This window comes from Coturnix japonica, chromosome 9 (assembly GCF_054131305.1).
Source record: "Coturnix japonica strain WE chromosome 9, WE-NBRP24, whole genome shotgun sequence".
NCBI lineage: Eukaryota > Metazoa > Chordata > Aves > Galliformes > Phasianidae > Coturnix > Coturnix japonica.
In genome coordinates, this window is record NC_140671.1 from 4,449,825 (window position 1) to 4,470,519 (window position 20,695).

General features: G+C 49.0%; 1 protein-coding gene across 10 annotated transcripts in view; it reads left to right on the forward strand.

Annotated features, from left to right (window-relative positions):
* The first annotated feature begins 321 nt into the window (after positions 1–321).
* The window catches only part of PITPNM2 (phosphatidylinositol transfer protein membrane associated 2), a 106,326-nt gene continuing 85,952 nt past the window's right edge, over positions 322–20,695 (forward strand). For 6 of the 10 annotated variants that reach the window (XM_085555674.1, XM_032447868.2, XM_085555681.1 and 3 more), the window contains exons 1-2: positions 322–460; positions 10,232–10,331. The gene's annotated coding sequence lies outside the window, so the exon portion shown is untranslated. Of the gene's footprint in view, positions 461–921; positions 1,035–1,306; positions 1,436–10,120; positions 10,143–10,231; positions 10,332–20,695 lie in introns of those variants that run through there. The other 4 variants (XM_085555676.1, XM_085555675.1, XM_085555677.1 and 1 more) reach the window with 4 other exon arrangements.

Here is a 20,695-nt window from a genome sequence, read left to right on the forward strand (position 1 = left end):
CGCTGCAGCTTTTGCTCATCAGCCCTTTCAAGGTCTCGTTCTTCACGGTACCAAACCCCGCAGCTCTCGAGCTGTCCCTCCTCTCACGTCCATCTCTTTTCCTGCCCATCTGTACACAACACGAGTGAACCCGGCTCCGGGGCCGCCCCTTCCCCTCGTGGCGCTGCTCCACGTGGCCGCCAGGCGGCTCCATAACCCCGGGACCCGGCGCGGGGAAGGAAGTGTTGGTTCTGCCCGCAGCGGGGGGCACGGCTCGGCCCGGGGGATAAAGCCGCCCGCAGCCGGGGGCAGCGCCGGGGCTCCGCGCCTTCCCCGCTGTGCCCCGCAGCGCGGAGCCGTGCCCAGCCGCAGGGCGAGGAGCTGCCCGGCCCCACCTGCGGCGGGGATTATGCCAGCGGAGCGCGGGCACGGCGGAGAGCGGCGGCTCGTGGGAGGCGGCAGCGGGAGCCGGGAGCAGCCGGTGCGTGACGGGGAGGCGGGGGGCGGCGGGCGGACCCTTGGGCGGCGCGGGATCGGGGCGCTGCGGGATCGCGGAGCTGTGCGGGGCTCTGCGGGCTCCTCCCGGGGCCTGGCGGGGCTGGGGGCCGCGGGGCGGTGGGGTGAAAGTTTCCCGATCGGGTTGGTCCGTAACGGGAGCGATGCATCCTCCGCGCCGCCGTTCCCGGTTGCTGCAGCCATGGCAGCGCCGCGCCGCCGCGATTCGGCTCCGCGGAGCCGGGTTCCCGCTGAGCCGCTCGGGGTGGGCGCGGTGCGGCCGCGTTCCCTCGTGCCGGCACCGACCGAGCGCCCTGCGCCCAGCACCGGGTCGGTGCGGCTCAACGTGACGGGAGCTCGGCCGTTCTGAGCCCCGGTGCCGCTGCGTCCCCATCGCTCGGGCCGGGATTGACCTCAATTTCGTTTTCACGGCGCCGTGGGGGAGCGGTCGGGGTGCGGCTGAGCCCGGCCCTGCCCCGGGGAGACGGCGGAGGCGCCGCCCGTGCAGCCGCTGCCCGAGGAACGGCCCGGAGGAGCCGGGAGCGGAGCGGCTCGTTCGGGTACGGCCGAGGGAAACCCCGCGGGGTCGTTTGGGGCCTCGGCGCTGCGGGAGGGAGGGGAGGGGGAGGCGGCCGAGCCCTGAGCGCTGCGTGCACCGGGGGGGAGGGAGGGAAGGAGAGCGGCTGCGTTGTGCTCCTCGTGCACCGCCCGGCCCGGGGCTCTCGGTGCCGCTCCGTCGCTCCCACATCCCCGCTCCCCCTGCAGCAGCCCGGCCCTCTCCTGGCTCCGTTCCCTCCTCCTGTCGGCCCGGCCCTGCCGTGCTTTGCTTTGTCTCGCATCGCCGCGGCCGAGGTGAAGTTGATGCGGATCGAGCGTTTAGGAGGAACAAAAGCTTCTCGTTTCGTTTAATAAACGCTCTGACCAGAGAACTTCCCCGTCCGGCCGCAGCAGCAGCATCAAGGTGGGTGATGCTTCTGGGATCCCGTGACACAGGGCTGAAAAATGCCTTCAGTGCTTGGAGGCGTCTGCGCAGGAGAAGGGCTGAGCAGCGCTGACATGAACCGAGCAGGTGTGAGAGCTCAGGCAGGGTTTGACTTGAGGCTGAAATAAACACGGTTCGCAGGACCCTTCATCCTCCCCGTGCTCGTGCTGCCTTTTCATTGTAACACCGGAGCACTGATGGGGCCGTAGAGTTCAGCGCCGGCACCGGAGCGTTATTGCATTGCCGAGCATGGGCTGCCGGTGGGACAGCCCTCCCCGTGCCCCGGCTGAGTCCGGTAACCGGCACCATCACCCCAACGCCGCCTTCGGGACACGCAAAGTGAGCAATGACCCAGCAGGAAAGCGTGTTTGCAGGCGTGTCCCGTCTTGCTGTTTATCGCAGGAATGCTGCTGTGTAGTCCCTGCAGCAATGCTCTGTTTGTGGCTGCTGCGAGAGGGAAGCAAAGGAAACGAGCAGGGCCTGGAGCGGAGCTCGCTGTGCTGCTGATGGAGCGGACTTCTGTTGGGCTGCTCCGCTGCATTCATCATATTTAAGTTTCTGTCACCAACTTTTAATTAAAAGCATGGTTGATACCGCTGTAATGAATGCACGGATGTTAGCCATCTTCATGCATAAAAACGCGTTTTAATTCCCTTACTATTCCCTTTATGGCCCTTAGATGCTTTTGTTACCATTTAAACAGCATACAGTAGCAGCTGTTTGTCTTCTTAATATAACTTTTTCTTGTATCTGTGTTCGGGAAACAGTAACGCTCGGAGCAAACAATTCCCTGGGATCCTTTGGTGATACTTTGTAAGTAACTTGGCAGGAGGGGCTGAATTGATGTATGAGTGGTGAACTCCAAGGCCATGCTGACAGCAACCAGACAGAACCACTCAGATCTCTAAGGTCCCTTCCAACCCGCACTAGACTATGATACTGTGATACTATGATGATCACGGGCTGGTCCATGAGCAGAGCATAGAGCACTCAGTGCGGGACTGCTGGTCCCAAAGAGCTGCTCCCAGAGCGATGGCTTTGTGCTGAAATACCCCTTCTGTTAGTGCTGCATTTCAGTGCACGCTGCTTGTTGTGCATCTACCAGCCCGAGCCTTTATTGTGATTTACCAGCTGGCTCGTGGGAGTTGCATCCAACTTCTCATCTGAGTTGACAGCGAGCAGTTTGCAGAGATCTCGTCCTGATGATGATGTAAAGAAAGACTGAAAGCTGACAGCAGTGCTGGGGGGCTTTGAATTTGGGTGTGCAGCCTCGGTTCAGGATTAGTTACTGATACTGGCCAGACAGAGCATCACATCCTGCAGACAAGATAATGCAAAGAAGGTGACTCCAATGAGGCCAAAGCAGCGCTAATTTCCCCCCACACCTGAACAGAAGTTGCTTTCTTAGAAGGAAATAGCGATGTAAGAAAAACGTGGCTGTCTTAATAGCCATCTTTAAATGGTGAAGCTATTTCCTAACTCAGCTCTGAGGATGGCTGATGTAGATACACAGCTCATGTTTCTGTTCATCCCCACATTAATGAGATATGTCTGAACTTCGATTTGAGCCTGAAAGCACCGTATGGACAGAGCTATCCCAAAGCGCTCAGCAGCGTGAATGCAAATGGAGTAATTAATGGGTGGGAGGAAGGGGATAAATAAAACGCTTTATTTTTAGCTTTGTTTCCTGGATGTTGGAGGAAATCCAAGTGCCACAGCGTTGTGCTGGGCCTCAAGAGAGTGAACACAGCCCCGGCCTGAAAGGGATGCGTGTGGGGTTGAGCTGTGTCAGTGTGGAGCTGCTCCTGGTAGGGGCAGGGCAGTGAGCTGGGATGGGTTTGGATCGCTGGCACTTGCATAAGGACAGCAGAGCACGGGATGCTAATTCAAGCATATGAGCTGGCTTAACCCATCGAGCAGTGACCTGAAAAGGCGTTTCTCGTCTGCAATAACTAATTTGGAAGGTGGAAACATGTAATCACGTCAGCATGTTGAGTGCTCTGCCATATCAGTGTTTCGGGGTGAGGCCTTGTTATCTGCCACCGCAGCAAAGTTTGATATTTGCACGACTGTTAACCTGGCAGTGTGACGGGGCCGTAATTCCATTATGTGCTTTAAGAGGCTGCAGAAGGACCCAGGGCACTCAGAGCACGGCTGGGTGAGCTCTGTGTGGGGTTGGCCATGGGGATCTGCTGCAGGGTTTGGAGCTTCTGTGGAGCCTCCTGGGCCGGGGCTTGGAGGGCAGCAGGACGGTCCTTATGTGCTGGTGTGCAGCCACGTGTTCTGTGTGCCAAAGCCTGCACAGTGGGTATGACTTGTGACTGCGGTCCCTTTTAAGATCATAGAGTAACTTGGCTAACCTCCTTCTAAAGGTAGAAGCGCCGCAGGATCTTTTTTCTCCGTGTGGGTGGTTTACCCACTTTAATGCTATATATAATTTTATTTTTAAAGAAGGAAATAGGCGTTTTATATTTATCGTATCAGTTGAAATCGAAATCTAAATATTTACATCTTTCTTTCTGGATCCGAGGTGGGGAAGCGATGGTAGGCGTTCCCAAGCTGTTCAGTCACCCACTCCCCTGTGTGGGTCGGTTCGGTTGCATGGTGGAGGGATGGAGCTCCTGCTTCTCCTTTGTGCCTTGTGCTCCACAGCCACAGCGCTGCCCTGGTGGGACCTTCCCACTTCGATACACCAAGAGCCAAACGCGTGTCATCCCCAACAGGACGCAGTTAGCAGCAAGCTGGGAAACTGGAGGAGGAGTGCAGGACACGGCTGTGTAAATAAGTGGGAGATATTGTGTGAAAAATAGCAAGAGGGGGAGAAAGGCCGCACGCTTGCTTTCTATCTGTCATCCTCATCCCCTCCGCAGGGCTCCCATGGCTGACTTTCCAGGCTTTTCACAAACAAAGGTGGGAGATGGCTTCTGTGCTAAGCAAGAACAGCCCGGCAGCAGCCGTGTGAGGTGCTGCAGGTCAGGGCTCAGTGGGAAAGGCAGTGCACTGTGGCCTTGTGTGTTCCTGGTTTCTGGGCAGCGCCAGTTGTGTGTCCAGTGCAGCAAACTGGTGGAGAAGGAGAGGAGCAAACAGTTCCTTTGTTTTCCCACCCTTCTTGTTTTTTAAGCATCCAGGCTCTTGGGACTCGCTGTTTGTCCAACCTGTATCTGAGTTGGAAAATATCATTCCACATTTTAACTTTAAGATGGCAAACATCTTTCAGTGTCGGTCCTCAGAAATGTGTTTAGCACGGACACCGTGTGTCCTCTGTCCATTGGAGGATTACAGAACCATTTTGAATGCTGTGTTTTGCTTACGTTGAATTCCTATAAATAGGCTTTTCAATAAGGCACATTCATCTCACGCAGTGTTGCTGTCAGAGGGAAGTGCATATTTGGGCGAGCCGACTTGAAGCACTAACCTTCATAGTGCAGCTCCTGTGTTGCTCCAACTTCCCATTCCAGTCTGTCACTCTGAGAGGAGCAGTGGTTGCCTTGCCAGGGTTGTGTGCCCTGGGATCCACGCACGGTGCTCTGCTCAGAAGTATCAGTATTGGAAATAGTGGGGGAAGACTCTGGATGGTAAAACCTCTCGGTTACAGCGTCCTACAAACTGGCTTCTTGCAGCAGTAAGGCTTTATGCAGGGCTGTAAGGAGAAATGCTCCCTGTGTTTTATAGGAGTAATTCCTTCTGTGCCTTCAGTGGAGCTTGTTAGGTCAAGTGCCAGATCTGCTGCATCACATCTGCACGGCATCTGGGCTGCGTGGGCAGAGGGGACGTATGAGCAGAGCCTTCTGTCCTGCTGCTTCGTGCCACTGCCCCCAGGAGAAGGAGAGGAGCAGGACGCAGAGCTGCACCCCAGGGGCAGGTGAGTCAGTGCGCCTTGCTCTGCTCTCTCCCCCGTTGTCCACATTTTCTTTTGCTGACAGAATTTGTGTTTTACTCCTTTTTAGCGACATAGAATGGAAAAGAGATAAAAATGTTTTATCTTTAACAACGTGTCCAAAATGATCAGCTAAGCTGTTTGGAGGGACTATTTCTATTCCAGCTTTAAAGGCAGGAGTGTCGTTTGCCTTTACATCCCCCATCCTTCCTAAACGAAGTGTATGGTACCAGCAGCTCGGAGAGTCACCTTCTGGTAATGATGCTCAGGGCCATCAAAAATAAAAGCCTTGAAATCAGCTCAGCTGCCATTTGTGAAGCAGCTCGTTGGGATTCCTGCTGCAGGGGCCTCCCGTGGTGAAGTCGTAGGTGCTGGTTGTTCCTGCGTGGTTTATTGAACTTGCTGTTAAACTTTTGAGGAGATGCAGATGAGGCAGCCTGCATCCTCACAGTCCTATAGGCAGCAGCTGGCCCATGCTGCCTGCTTGCCTTGCTTCCCTCAAGCTATTACTGAAGGCAGAATAAACACAGCCACGCAGCACAGAGCCCAGGGGCTCAGCATTGCAGCTATCAGAAGGTATTCCATCTGGAGGTGGAAAAAAACAGCCCTTACGGGTTTCTTTATCTCGAGGCTGGCAAAGAGCACAGAGTGAGTGACATATTTCCATTTGACTCATCCGTTGTCAAAGCGGTGACACCCTCGAGTCACACTGAATGTGAGACCTTGTAGCTGGATTGGCGCATGGCTCTGGTGACCGTGGAGCAGGTGTTTGCTGGTCGTGTTTTGATTTCGTCCTTGGGAAGAGAATTCCCCCTCCTACCCCTTGAGATGAGACTGAATTGATTAATGCTATCGCTAATATTAAAACGACAGGAGGAACTGGTTCAGGTACGATGCTGGATGTGAGCTCCAAAGATGTTCAGATAACAGTTTAAAACCCTGGAAGGAAAAAAAGCTGAGTGCCCAGTAGCCAGATGGTTGGAAAAGAGCTCCCTGCGATCAATGAGGCAATATGTAAATATTTTCAATCATTACCACAGTACTGCTGTGTTGACATTGAAATTCAAAGTGCTATTCCATGGGGCTCCTCATTGATCAGCAGATGAGCTCTCATAAAACGGAGGATAAAAGCATGATGCTGAGAATTATTATGGATCGTGGGCTTCGTTGACGAGGACGGCCTTCCATCGAGGTTTGCAGAATGGATTTTGAACCCTCTTTGAGCATGTTTCTAACACACAGTGGTTCTTTTCTGGCTGTCAAGTGCAGATTAAGTGGTATATTATTTCTTGAGCTGTTTTATTTAAGGTGAAATGCTGCACAGCCGACTAACTTTGCTTTGTTAATTACCCAGTTGATATGGGAAGTAATAGAAGTGAGATTGAATTAAAATAGATTTTTTTCGGGGGGGAGTAAAGTCCTCCTGAAAGCAGGAGATCTGTAGAGATCTGAATCTGCCTGATTCACTTAGAAATCTTGCCATGGGTGACAGCATTCTCATGCATGAAACAAGCATTGCCTTTAACATAAGCAGGTGCTGAGCCCACCAGGAGGCCTTTTCTGTCCCTCCTCTTCTGTTTCTGCTCCTTGTAGTGAGGTCCAGATACCGCAGTATCAGGCAGGGTCAGATTTATCCAGGTGCTTTCCTGAGCAGCTCAGATTTTCTCGTTAACTGCTCTGTTTATCTTGTGTTCATTAATTCCCTCTGCTGCCTGGCACATCCTGGAGCCTTTTCATTTGATTGCAGAGTTATTCAGGGTTCTGATATTATTTCTCTCTGCTTCGTTGCTTTTTAGTTGCTTATTTATATCCGCTGATTGTTTTAGGGTGAGTAACTGCTGTGGGAATGGAAAACACCTTCCCCGAGGATGGAGGACAGGTGTGACTACCTGTGATCTGAAGCTGATGCCTATAAACCAGGGCCATGGGTGTGAGACCACAGCTGATGCCAGTCAGGGCTGAGTGCAGGCAGTAGGAAGCAGTAAGCTGAGCTGGAACGTCTGTGGTGCTTGCTAGGAACAATTTGGAGTTTGGGTGTTTCCTAGGACACGATCTGCTGTGCGTGTGGATGCATCTGGGTTATGTAGGGCTCTGCTCCTGGGCGCAGGGCCAGTGTGTGCTGCTCTGTGGCTGTCACCATGGTGTATTCTATGGCTGCAGCCAGGTGGGAGCTCTGCCCATCCTGCCGGTGGGCAGTGCCTTAGTGGTGGCTGTAACTGGCCCTCCTGGGAGGGAGGGCTGATAACTGGAGTGCAGCGTGCTGGTTAAGCAGACAAGCCTTCAGAAGGCAGCAGAAAGCATCTTGTAATTACAGTCGTCCTCCTCGGAAAGGTAAATGCTAATTCTATTAGTGTAGAGCAGCATTTTCAACTCTTGTCCTAAACAGGAGCAGTTTGCTGCTTGCTGGGTGGCACCTCGTCCCCCCCCAAATTGTGTTTGCTGTGAAGCTGACTGCTCACAGCTGCACTCTGCTTTGGTTTGACTCACAGTGTGCATCGTGCTGCTGCAGTGCTGATGTGATCACTGCATGGCTCTGGTCCTGGGCTGCCCCAGCTCCCCACACCTTCCTTGGAGGGTGGGAGGGAGTTTGTAATGATCAGTACTTGCTAATGATCCATTATAAAAATGTTCCTCTGGGAACTCTTGCATGGACTCAGAACTTATACATGTTTCTGCTGGGTTGATTTGTCCTGATGGTTTGCTTTGGACAGATGTGCCCTCAGGTCTCTGCAATGCAATAACAGAACAAACAGTACTAACTGTTTGATAACCAATTATCACAAGATATCTGAAACGCAGGCAGGGTTAATTATTATTAATTGGAAACGGATTAAGTTTTATTTTGATATTTAGGATTGGAATGTAATAGTGAAGTTTGAATTTAGGGTAGATAAGCTGTTCTGACACCTATAACTAAAAGCAGCACTGGCATCAGTGAGACCTCAGCAAACTGCAGTGATGTGCTGAGCTGGGCATACAGCAAAGGTGAGCTGTGGGATTGTTCCAGCAAACAGGTTGTATAAACGTGTCAATGTCCCTGGCTGCATTCGTTATCTGCTGCTTACTGCAGAGAAAATGCTGCTCTTTACGTTTTTCCAAAGGGAGTACTTTCAGTTTCTGTTGCTCATAAAAGCTTTTGCTTTTAATCGCTTTTGATTTCAGTATGACTAGCAAGCAGATAGAGCCCTGTCCTTCCTTTCGGAGTAATCATTTCAGACACGCTGTCACTGAAAATAAGAAACTTTGTCGTCTTTCCCCAGTCTACAGGGGAAACCAACCAAGCCTGAAACAAAAGAGGCTGAATCAGGTGGAGAGGTTGTTTTCCTCACATAGGCTTTGTGTTGATGTCGGTGCCTGACATAGAACCTTTGAGGTCTCTCCATGATGGGTCAGCTGAAGGTTGACACTTTGTTTGAGCCCTCGAGTCCCTTCCCTGCTCGGTGACAGAGCTCCATTAGTGTGGTGCACATTCCTTTGCTCAGCATAGCCAGCATCTACATCTGCCCCGTGAAACTGAATGTGAAATGGACATTAAAGCCAGGATTCATCCATCAGTTCTGGTGCAAGTTATTGCATTGTGATAAGAACAGCAAAGCTTCCTCAGATGTATGTTGGCCTGTTGGTCTGCGCCCATATTAGCCCAGGTACACTCACAGCTTCTGGCTGCATCGTGGTTGGTTCTGAGATGGGCTCGGCCACCTGGGGTCCAGCTGCTGTGATGGTCTTTAACCCAGGCTGGCAAAGCACAAGTGGCATTTGTGCCCCGTGCACAAACTGGCTCAGCTGTGAATCAGCAAATGACGTTAATAAGCGTTTGTGGACTAAATATATTTTTAAGCTGCCTGACTGCTTGCTCTTGGCAAGATCTTGGAGATTAATGGTCCCAGAATGTTAGCAAAGCTTGCTGCTCCTTCAGGACACATCAACCTGTGTGAGATGGGACAAGAGTAAAGAGCAACCACGCTTCTTCTCGTCCTTAATGTTTGTGGTGAGGTCTAAATCTGTTCTCTGAAGCAGGGCATCCCAGCTAAAGGTATCCATGGGTTTTCAAGTCGTTTTGCTTTGGAGCAGGGAACAGCAGACGTGGCAGTTTTGTTGTTGTTTCCCTGTGGCCCTTTGGCTGCAGGTGCTGCTTGGGGTGCTCCCACACACTGTCTGCCCCTAAAATAAAGGCAGAGGAATGAAACAGACTCAAGGAACCTGGGGATCCTCAGGAGGAGCTCTGGGAGGGGAGCACTCGTGTGACCTGAAATGCTCACCAGGCGCTGCAGAAGGATCCTTCAGAATAGATTCTGGTGCTTGGTGGGGGGACTGCGCCCTTCTGCAGGCAGTGAAGTCCTGCACATCCCTGGGGGCTCTTTGGCAGGAGGCTGCTGTGCAATTGGGTTTTGTTTTGCTATTTTATTTTAACTTTTTCACTTAGTTTTGGTGTGGAATGAGGCCTGCGGTGGTTCCTCCTTCGTGGAAATCCTTCCACGCAATCTTTAAAAGGAAAACGCTTTAGGGGGAAGCTGTTCTATTGCACAGCGAGAGCACACCAAGAGTGGTCAGTGCTCTGCATGTGTGTGTTTTTCTTCCCTCTGTTTTTTTTCCTTTTTCTTTTTTTCTAATTTTTTTTTATATTTCCATGAGTTAGTGCTGACGATGACTCACAGCTTGGAATGCGCTTTAAATCCCCGAGGTGCTCATTGCCGCCTACCATCACGTATTGAATTTCTGACATACCGGAGGGATGTCTGCGGAGAAACTCTGATGTGCAATTATAAAACGTTGTAGCTGTGCGTTGTTTGCATAGGAGCCATTAGCATGGTATAACGGTGGAAATAATGCAGCTTTATTCTTGCAGTTGATTTCCCACGGGCAAGGCAGTTAAGCAGCTGTGCTTTATCGTTTCTTAGGTTGTTGACACATGTGGACCAACAGTGACATCCTTCTTCAGCAATGCTGTCTTGACTCCCTCCTGCATTCAGAAGCATCTAGAGAGATTTCTTGCCAAAGGTAGGTTCTGGCAGTTCAGCTGCATGGCTGTTCTTTTCCTTCTGTGCTGGGAAAAAGCATTTAGATGTTACTAGGGAGAATGGTAATGAGTCTGATGGAGACTAGTGTGCTGCTGCTGAGAAGGGATCAACCTTAGCTTGGGTTGCCCTGGAATAGACTGAGGTGAATGGAGTGGAGTCTGGAAGAATGGCCTGTAGGTTGACTTAGAGAAGGGTTTGGTGGCCACAGAGCATGGTTGGCTTGTATTGCATAGATGTGGATTGGTAATAGAGCTCTTTTTAAAGATAGCTCATGCTCCATGCCTTTTTGTGCTCGGTCAGTGTTCTCATTTACTTGAAAGGATTCAATTAAATCAAAAGGGGAAATGTCCTGCAGGATGCATGATTAACATATATTTTGTGTTTAAATCTTCTGTGGCCTCACCCTTTTCCCCCACCCCCCTAAAAAAAAAAGGTGTTTGGTCTGAAATAAACAAATGTGCACCTGTTGGTGCTGCCATGACCATGTTCCTTTTAGCTTCTACCTCTTCTTTTCCTCTCTGAAGTCCTAACTTACTTGACGTTTTCAAGAGAATTGAGATGCAAAACTTCCACAGCAAAAAGGGTAGAATGGAACAGGGTACCCTGTGGCTTTTTTAACAAGCAAATCTTAAGAGATTTGGTGCTTTTTGTGATTACTTTTTTTGTGCGCACTTGTGTTCTAACTTGTAGAATGTGGCTTGTGGGTTTGCTGGGTGCCTTTCCAGATCTACTGAGCTTCTTTTGTGTGAAATGAAATGTCTCATAGTCTGTACACAGAATTACCGGGAATATTTCATATAATATGGGAATTTTTCAGTACATGGAATGTCAGCCTTTACCTGAATGGGTAGTTTTGCATCTTCTTGTTTTCCTCCAGTGCGTTCCCTACCACTTAATTTCTTTCCCCTATGTCAGAAGGGGTGTTTTTAACTCTTAGATCCACCAACAGTTTTACTTTGCGTTGACACGGTGATACAGCAATTTTGGCTTATTTTTTTTTGCTGCTGGGTGCTGGGACTCAGAATTGCTGGCTTTTAGATTAAGAGCTATGGACTGCCTCAAAGACCAGAGAAAGGGTAACTGAGTTTGGGTCTGAGCTGTTTGCGTGTCAGACTAAACTGTGTTTTCAGTTCCTCTGGACTCATACCCAAGTCACAGCAGTTATACTGAAACCACAGTGACACCAGCTTTGTATCGACGTGCAAAGCCAGAAGCCCTTGAAAACTAAGGGTTATTTGACTACCTTAATTATCTCTTGTCAGCAAATTGACTCCTGATGAATTAATTGCCATTCCCTGTGCTGATTCCCTTCCTGAAGCCTCTCTTCAGCATCAGCAGAGCCCAGGGCCAGCTCAGGCAGGCTGCTCTCCACACTGCAGCCCGTTCCTCGGTGGGATACCCAGATTTCTCTTGGGAGCCCAGCAGCTTCTCTCCTGCACGCTGCAGCTCTGAGCTGTGCACAGCTTTCTGTGGGAGCAGTTGCTGCTGTCAGCAACTTTGCTGGAGGAGTTGATGGTGTTGTAAGAATCTGTGCTCCTGGGCTGAGGGAGGACATCATGTCTCAAAAGCTTCGTCTCCCTTGCCATAGATCACTCGAGGGCCCCTGGCTCCCCTGTAGGCTGTTGTAAAGGAGGGAGTGTTTGTTTGAATTACTGGTAGCAGCAAAGAAGTGCTGTCCTTAGCCGTGTTTAGGGCTTGCTTTGTTTTGGGGCAGTGAGACTGCTCTTTTTACTTGCCTGAAGGTCTTGGCACTCCTCAGGGCTGACATTCCTCTCTGTAAGAGGTGCCTGAGTGGTCATTAAGAGCCTGGGCAGGTGAGGGGAAACTGCCTTGGTATTGTGTTTGCAGCAAAATGAATCCGTGGGGCTTGCGTCACTGGAGAGCAAGTAATGTTCCTGGATTGGCAGGTAAGGAACATAGGGAGAAAAATGGCTTTTAAACCTTGTCAGGGAATGCAGCATTCATGAAAACAAAGAGCTGAATAACAATGTCCGGAGAGACAGGGAAGTGCTGTAGGCACTGAGTAATTTCCTCCTATGTCCTGTCAGCATCCCTGTGCAGCAGGACCTCGGAACAGAGGAATAATGAGGAGAGGAGGGTCCCCTGGAAGTTGTACCTGGAGCATTCTGCATGGGATTATTTTGAAATCTAGGAAAGTGTACTGAATCCCTGGCGTGAGCAGAAAAGCAGAGCAGACACCGAGGGGTGCATATATAAATGCCTGTGATGCTCAAGCACAGCTGTGGGACCACAGCAAGAAGTCAGCATGTGAGTGCAGTGTGGGAGGGGAGGTGGATGATGGTGATGCAGATAAGGGGATGCCTGCTGCCCTGTCCCTCAGTATCCCTGCTTTCTGTCCAGGAACAATTCACTGCCTCTGACTTATCCTGCCCCACAGCTGCAGGAGCTGGGGTGGAGTGAGTGGTTGCCTCCCTTGGGCAGGAGGCTAATGTGTCCGTAGTGTGCTGGGGCAGTGGTGGCCCCTCTGAACTGTGAATGTGCTGTCAAATGGAAGCACAGGTTAGCTTTGCATCTGGATCCTTTGTGCCTTGCTGGCAGCACCTGCCCACAAGCTTGTATAGCACTGTGCTCTAACTCTTGGGTACATTTCTGCCTGGGTTGTGTAACATGATAAACTTTCCCCTTCCAGAGCCTTGTGGTGTTCTAAGTGGAAAGAGGCTGGGGCTGAATTTTACTTTCTGTTGTGCTCTGTGCTTACCAGGGGACTTGCTCCACAACCCGTGATGTTGTAATAGTACCCACTGTAAGGGGTGAGTTTAATGAAACTGACTGAATTCAGCACCATCTACTGTCATGTTGGATCCTTTGCGGACCACGGTGCAGTGAGTTAGATCGAGGTGATAACACTTCAGAGGGGTGGGTGATGGCTGCTGTTGTACTGACAAGGAGGGCAGCCTGACAGCACAGCTGTGGTGTTCCCACACCTGTGTGTAACGGCGTGGGTTAGGGTGGCACTTGTTATGGGGCCAGGCAGTTTGATGTTAGGAAACTGCTGGTGCATGGATGGATGGTTTTTTTTTTCTTGGTCTTTTTTTTCCTTTATATAATAGAAACACTAGATGAGTAGTGGTGGAACTGTTTGGACATACGTATTTAACCGGGAGGAAAGAGCTGTGACGCTAACCACAAACTGACGGTTTCCTGCTGCAAGTAACTTTCTATAGATCTAAACCTCATTCGTTGTGTCTGTGCTGCTGTTTAAATAGCTGAGGTAGATTCTACTGCTTCTAGGCTGTTTATTTTTGACAGTCTTTGTCGTAGCAGTTTGGGGACCGTGGCATGAAGAGAGATCATTACAGATGTAATAAACATTCAGGACTGGTGAAGTCCAGAAGGCTTCTGTATCTTATGATCTTGTATAATGTGGAAGTCAAGAAGCAAAACCATTGAACACGTGGCAGATTGATTTTTGTAATTACATTTGCATGTGTGGAGCTTTGTTTATCTGTTATTATGGGATGTAATTGCATGAGTTTACCTGTGTGACTGAGACCTCTTCACCCACCGCTGCATGCTTCTAATTCTCCTTCCTCTCCCCATCCTGCTGTGTTAAATATCACAGCTGCAAAAAACGAGAGCATGTTTCTCCCTGCCCTTCCTATTGCAGCTGGAAAGCTTGGACAGATCCTTCCCTTGTGGTTTGTGATACTGTAAATAAAGGCTTGGGAGGTCACACGTTTTCCATCTCAAGTTATTTTGATTCCAGCACTGGAATGGAATTGGTAGAGGGGGGTGGAGAAGGGAAGAAGAGGGGGGAGAAAAGAAAGAAAAACCCGAACTGATCTGGTTTATTGCAAGAGAAACAACTCAGCAATACTAAGTGAAAACAACTGGGGGAAAAGAGGACTTCAGTCTTTGACTAAAGCTGAGAGCTGGAGAATTCGAGTCAGAGATTTCACAGGAATCTACTATTAAGATTTGAAAGAGAAGCTATCTACAAAGCGAAGTCTGTGAACACCACACTGCTGTGATCTGGTGCTGTTCCTGAGGGCTTCTGAAAAATTATCTTTAAAGGCACGTTGATGTGACTGTGTAAGCATATTGGTGAGTAATTTCACCTGTGTTCGTAATGAGCGAGCCTTGTTAATACGGTTACTCATGTGCCTAAATGTCAGTTAAGGGAGCTTTGAAATATGGAGCTGAGTTCTGCCCATGGGTCTCACAGGCTGTGATGCAGTTCAGTGCCCCTGAGTTGTCACTTCCATGGCAGGAGCTGATCACAGTTGGTGGGATGCACGCAGTGTTTGCTTTGTCTGCTGCAGATAGATGCACAGGTACAGTTCTGCACTGGTTTGCAGAGGTAGATGTGCTGGGGTGGCTGTTAGTGCTGTTACTCATGGCTGGTGGCCTGCATTGGGCAGGCTTGGTCTCTTTGGCTGTGCTTCTTTCCATATTGATGTTCGAGGTTTTGGTTGTTCACAGAAAACACTGCTTAGGTTTAAACTTCTACTTCATGCATTGAATTTTGATACTCGCAGCATCCTGTTTTGGATGAGCAATGAGGCCTGGTGGGCTTTATTACTGACTGGTGCTATGCAGTGTGATAAATATTGGCTTGCTGGGGTGAAGCAGTTACTGGCAACTGTGTCACCTATTTCTGTTGAGTTTTGAGACCTTTTCCTGGCAAAGATTTCTTTTTTCTTGTTACTTTTATCAAAACAGGATATAAAACTTGAGTATAATTTGCTGCTAGAGAGTCCTCGTTTACCTTGATGCTACGGAAATATTTCTTCTTCCATAAATCATTACATTTATAAGCGTACAGCAGGATCAAAAGAGAACCATTCCCTATCTAGATGTTAATCTCTGTGCAGATGGTCGTTTGACTCAATAACTTTTCTTCCTTGGTCCTCCTTTGTGTTTTTTCTTAGCGGGCACGTGACATATGGCCATAAAAAATACTGGCCCAGTTTCACCCTTGCTGTAGCTCATTGACGTCATTAAAGCTACAGAAGGGATGACTTGGCCCAGATTCTTTAAAAATAAGACCTGGTGAACAGCCCCTCATGGAAAAGCAATGCAGAGGTTGTCCTGAGCATTGTGCAGAGCAGACGCTATGTAATTCACTGAGACATCTGATAAAATTCCCATTGGCAACCTCCCTATGAAATGAGGTAGGACCTTTCCTGGAGGGGTTACAGGACATGCTCGTAGACTTGCTTTTGTGATGCCTTACCTGTGGGATGGAAAGGGACCAATAATGGAGCTACTGAAGGCACTTAAAGGCAGGTCAGGGTGGAAATGTCACTGGAAATTTTCAGAGATGGGTTCCATCTTTGGGCTCTCCAACACGCAAGGGCAGTTTCTTGGGCAATGCAAATATGGTTGAAACAAGCTGGGGATAACCATTGCCTTGAGCAGCTTTTCAGGAAGGTGGTTTGTATCTGCTTTGTCTCCACAAGCCAGTTTGTTCTTTTTCCTGGCTGCAGGAGCATTCCCTGCCCCATCCCAGGACTGGCACTCACAGATTCGCTGTTTCCCTTCCCTGGTGCATGAGATGCTCCTGGGCCCAGCATCCCAAAGCAGCTCTCAAGTGTAGCTGCGTCTGCAGCATAGGATTGTAGCATAGGATATTACAGTGAAAGTACATGAAAGAAGGTGGCACAAATTATGGCAAAATAATAAATTCAAAGAGAAATACTTGATTCTGTGTAAGCTGAAATGCAGTTTTAGATCTGAACAAGCTGAGAACAGACACAAATATGAGAAGTTCTTGAAAGCAGGTGCCTACCTTTCTTTTTATGAGAATAAGTGTGTAGATTCACGGCTGGCAATTGTGCAGAACTTTGCACTAACTTAAAGTCAATGTTTTGCTCACAATTATTTATAACTGCAGGAAGAAACAACCTTCAAAGAGCGGTTGTAGCACCGAAGCCATATCTTTAATGGATGAATGCTTGATGGCTGTTAGCAATGCCAGTATTTGTTGCTGAGAGCACCTTTAACTTACTCAGCTGAATTTTCAGTTCTTGGTGGTAATAATTGTGTCTGGCCAAGGCAGGTCTCTTGTAGACAGTCCAAGAAATCAGATAGTTATTTTTCTAATGCCAGACTCTTCTGGTCCAGTGAATATAACTGCAGGAACATATAGTTCCCAAGAAAGAAAATGCTTACTGTGAGGTTGGTGACAGCTGAAGATAACTTGGGAAGGGGGGAGGAAGGAGAGAATAACACATTTGTCTGCTTTAAGAGCGTGTTTGTTTTAAGGGATTTTTAAGTTGGAAAGTTTTTTGCAGACGAAAGCCAGAATAGTGTCAAAGTGACACTGGCTAGTATAAATAGTGAGGGGAGAATTAGAGCTTTAAAATATATTCGTTCTTCTGATTAGTCCAAAACTCTGCTGGTAAGACAGGGAGGGAAATCTGGGCTTAACCTGATAAATGTCCTTCTTGCTGTGAAAGAGTCGGAAACAAGGAGCACTCAGCTCGTGGGACCCAGAGACCACAGTGCCAATGGGCTTCTAAGGGAGACGAGGGGAGAGGTGACTGAAAATCTGGCTGCCTCAAGGAGCTTTGGAAGCAGAAGTTTGATGGTATGCAGATAAGTGATGTTAACTTTTTATTGCATGGGGTACACCCTTATTTGAGGAGACAATCCTACTTTGAACATCTCTTTGCTTGTGCTGCTTTCCTTCATCCATTCTGAACTCCCTTGTGTTACTGCCTGCAGACTTGTGTAGAATGAGTGTTGTCTTAGCACTCAGGTGTTTCTTTTGGCAAAAAACATGATTTTCAGGAAGGTGTGTAACTGTCAGTGTGTAGCTGCCAGCGGCTGTGCTGTGCTTGCACATACACACATGCAATGTGCACAGCCTTCCATCTGAGCACTGCTTGCAGCTCGGGAGCAGTGCTGGGAAGCTGTGAGTCCCAGCCAAGCTGTGGGCTGTGTCCTTTAACCCAGCAGCACATGGATGTGCACATTGCACAGCTGTCCCTGGGCTGTGTGCTGGTTATCAGTGAGATAACCTCAGCTGAGCCCAAGGGCTGGAAGTGTTGTCAGGGGGTTGCTGACCAGGGACCGCTTGAAGTTTTCAAGCTGACACTCCATCACAAGTGGAAACTGCCCTAAGTGTCACTTCTAACAGAAGGCAGTGGGTTCTGCAGTATGGGTGTGCTGTCATCTTGGTGCCTGGCCCTGCTGGCTCTGGGCAGACGGAGAGGTGCAGCAGCAGATGGACTGACAAACTCTCATGCATCCTTTTTTGCTTATGAAGAATGAATGAAAATCAGTATGCAGATCAGGAGCACTCTGAATATCTGAAAATATTCAGGCCCAGGCTGACTTCAGCTCATTGCTCACTGGGTGCTTTAGGCCTATGGGGTTCAGATGTGTTCTTGAGGGCTGCAATGGGTGACGGAAGGGAACTTTCTGATGGCACTCTTCGTGCTCATATGAGAACGAAATAACCTTGAAATGAATGTGAGCTATTTCCTTTGATCAGTGCTTCTTGTTTGTATACTAATTCTTGTTTATAGCAAGAATGCAATCTACCAATAAAAAGTTCTCTTTTTTTTTTAAAGTTTTTTTCTTTTCCTAATTTATTTTGATGAGGTTTATTTTAAAGGATTATGTTTCTAGGTAACTGTTGGAGGTTGTTTCTGGGAAAGGCTGCCAATATGCTTATGAACCCATGGCTGCTCCAGGTACATGCAGTCTCCTTTGGAAGGTTTGGCTGTTCCCATGTGACCTTATGGAGAGGTTGGGGCTGCACTGGAGTGTGTGAGTCCTCCCAGCTCCCTGCCCACGCCGAGCCTGGAAATAGCTCTGCTAGGAGCAAGCAGTGTCACAGCGGGGGTGAGTCGCTGGATGGGCCCAGTTCCACTTATCTAAATGAGCTGTGATCTTGAATTTAACATGCTGTTTCATAGCTAAGAAGCGCATGAATTAGATTATTGCTGGAGAAAAAAATAGAGGGGTGATGTTATAAATACTTCTGTGAGAAGTGGAGCAAAGCATTAGCTGGTCTTATGTTTATGAACAGCAGTGGACAAAGTACTGTCTTTCCCTTTCTTTTAGAAGTGAGCTAGCTTACGTCCTGAACAAGTGTTAATGTTACTGTTGCTTTGATTAAAGTGGTTTATTGCTGCCCAGCAGAGCACTGAGGATGTGTTGGAGCTGCAAGCTCTGCACTGTGGATAGTGGCCTTCCCCTCGCAGAAGGGCAGGATGTGGGTAACAGCCTTACACTGAGGTGCTTCTGGCCCCCATGTTGCAGTCCAGCACCCAGCCCTGCCAGTGTGTCACCCACACTGCTCTGAGCCAGACCAAGAGCTGCTGGACACAGCTTCCCCATGGAACAGCAGCTGAGAAACTCTGGCCAGGGGCTAAGCTACATCAAGCTGCGCTTCCAGAGGTTAAGCTGATTGCAGATCTCTGAGATATAAATCTTGTTGTATTAATAAATGAATGCCTGCAGTAGTTACTGTTAGCGCACATGGAAGCTCACAGAAAGAAAAATTTCCCAAACGAGCTGTTTGTGCAGCATCTGCTGATTGTTAAGGATGGGTGTCGTTAATTGGGATCTGCCCCTTCCATTGGAATGGGGCACATAGAACAGCCCTGTGCTCCTGGCAGAGCTGCCAAGCACTCGCAGCCACTTGCATTGCCTCCATGGTGGCCGTGTTGGTGGGCAGGTTGGGATCCTGTGTTGTGCTGGGGAAGGCAGGCAGCTTCACAGGGAAGATTTTTCTTGTGCTTGGGTCTTTGAGAGCCGTAAGGCTTCCCCATGGGTGCAGCTCCTGGGCAGGGCTGGCATTGGGGACCTGGCTGAGCATCTGCTGCTGACTCATTCTTCCTACAGCTTTTCTCCTAAAAGAAGAATATGTTTTCTGTATGTTACAAGTAGCTCAGTTCTTCTTCCTACAAGGACTGAGACTTGTTGGAAGTCAGTCTCACCTAATCCGAAGCACCACAAACACAATAATAAAGATCACCTTAATTTCTACACTTGATAGGTGGGGAGGCAGTGGCTCACGCTTTAAAGCTGTGCTTTGTCTTTTGAAAACAATCTTCCCCATTTTGCATAAACACCATATTGCAGCCCGCCCTCATTAGCCACTGATTAGAGGGTCCTTTGTGAAGCATTGTCTGTTTCTGACTTAATTGAATTAATATGGAACCAGTAAAAATTTCTGTGGAAACAAAGCAGGAGTGAGGTTAGTACCAGATAAACGTGTGTGCTGGGCTGTGAAAGTGAACACAGAACTAATTTCTTAATGGGACCGCTAGAAGAACAAACAAATCTACAGAGCCACGGTTGTGTGCCTCAGCTAGAAATATGTTTGTGGATATAATTAAACTCCAGTTAATAACATATTGTCCTCAGTCTTGGCGAAGAACTGGTTTGGGCTGTAGCTGAACGCCCAGAGCACTTTATTTGATGAACTCGTCAGTGTGGCCTGCAGCTCTGCTGCCTCTCCCATTGCCATGGGCAAGCTGGGCATGTGGGGGCCTGGCATGGCACGGCGTGAGGAATGGCTGAGCACGAAGGTAATGTTTCAAGCTTTACTTTTTGCATTGCAAATCTCATTTCCTAAGTAAGCTGCTCACACCGGTGCGTTAAATGATTTATCATCTCTTTTCTTTGCCCTGGAAAAAAACAGAAGGTGAGCGGTGTGTTCTGAAGCGCCGTGCTGAACGTTATGTGATTAAGTTGTCATTTTGAAGTGACGCACTTGGGCGTATCATCCTCAAGACCATCTTTGGTTTGGGGGATCGTAAATGCTGGTTCCAGCTGTAATGAAGTGCTTTGCTGCTTAATACGCTCCTATCATTGCATGTGTTTTTTGTTCACATATTAAATCAGGGTGTCTATGGCTATAATAACGCGGTTGTTTTATGTCTTGGAACAGGGGAAAATAATTTGATTTAGTTGGAATAATGTGATTGTAACGTGCCTCTGGGTTTGAATTAAAGGGGGAGGTGTGCAGGTGGCTGGCAAGGCAGCACCGCGCTTCTGATGCTTTCCTGCAGAAATTCCACTGCCGTGGAGGGCAGCACATTTGTTTTTAATGGAACAACTTGTGAGCAAACACTGGGATGTTTATGATGACGGGCAAAGCAGTAGAAAAATACAGGCTCTAAAATCCCCCTCGTTAAGGTGTAATTGGCTTGGCGAGGCGCAGAGCTGGGCACTGGCTGCATGCCACGCTGGGCAGAAAAGGCCGCCTGTGGGCAAGCAGCTGGCTGCATGCATGGCCTGGGGAGGCACTGGGAGCCTCTGGCACAAACTGCTTTAAAAATCAAGGGTTTATTTCCCCCTTTTGAAGGGAAAAGAAGCGTGATGGTTTCTCGAGTCGAGATGACTGCGCCAATTCAATTGTAA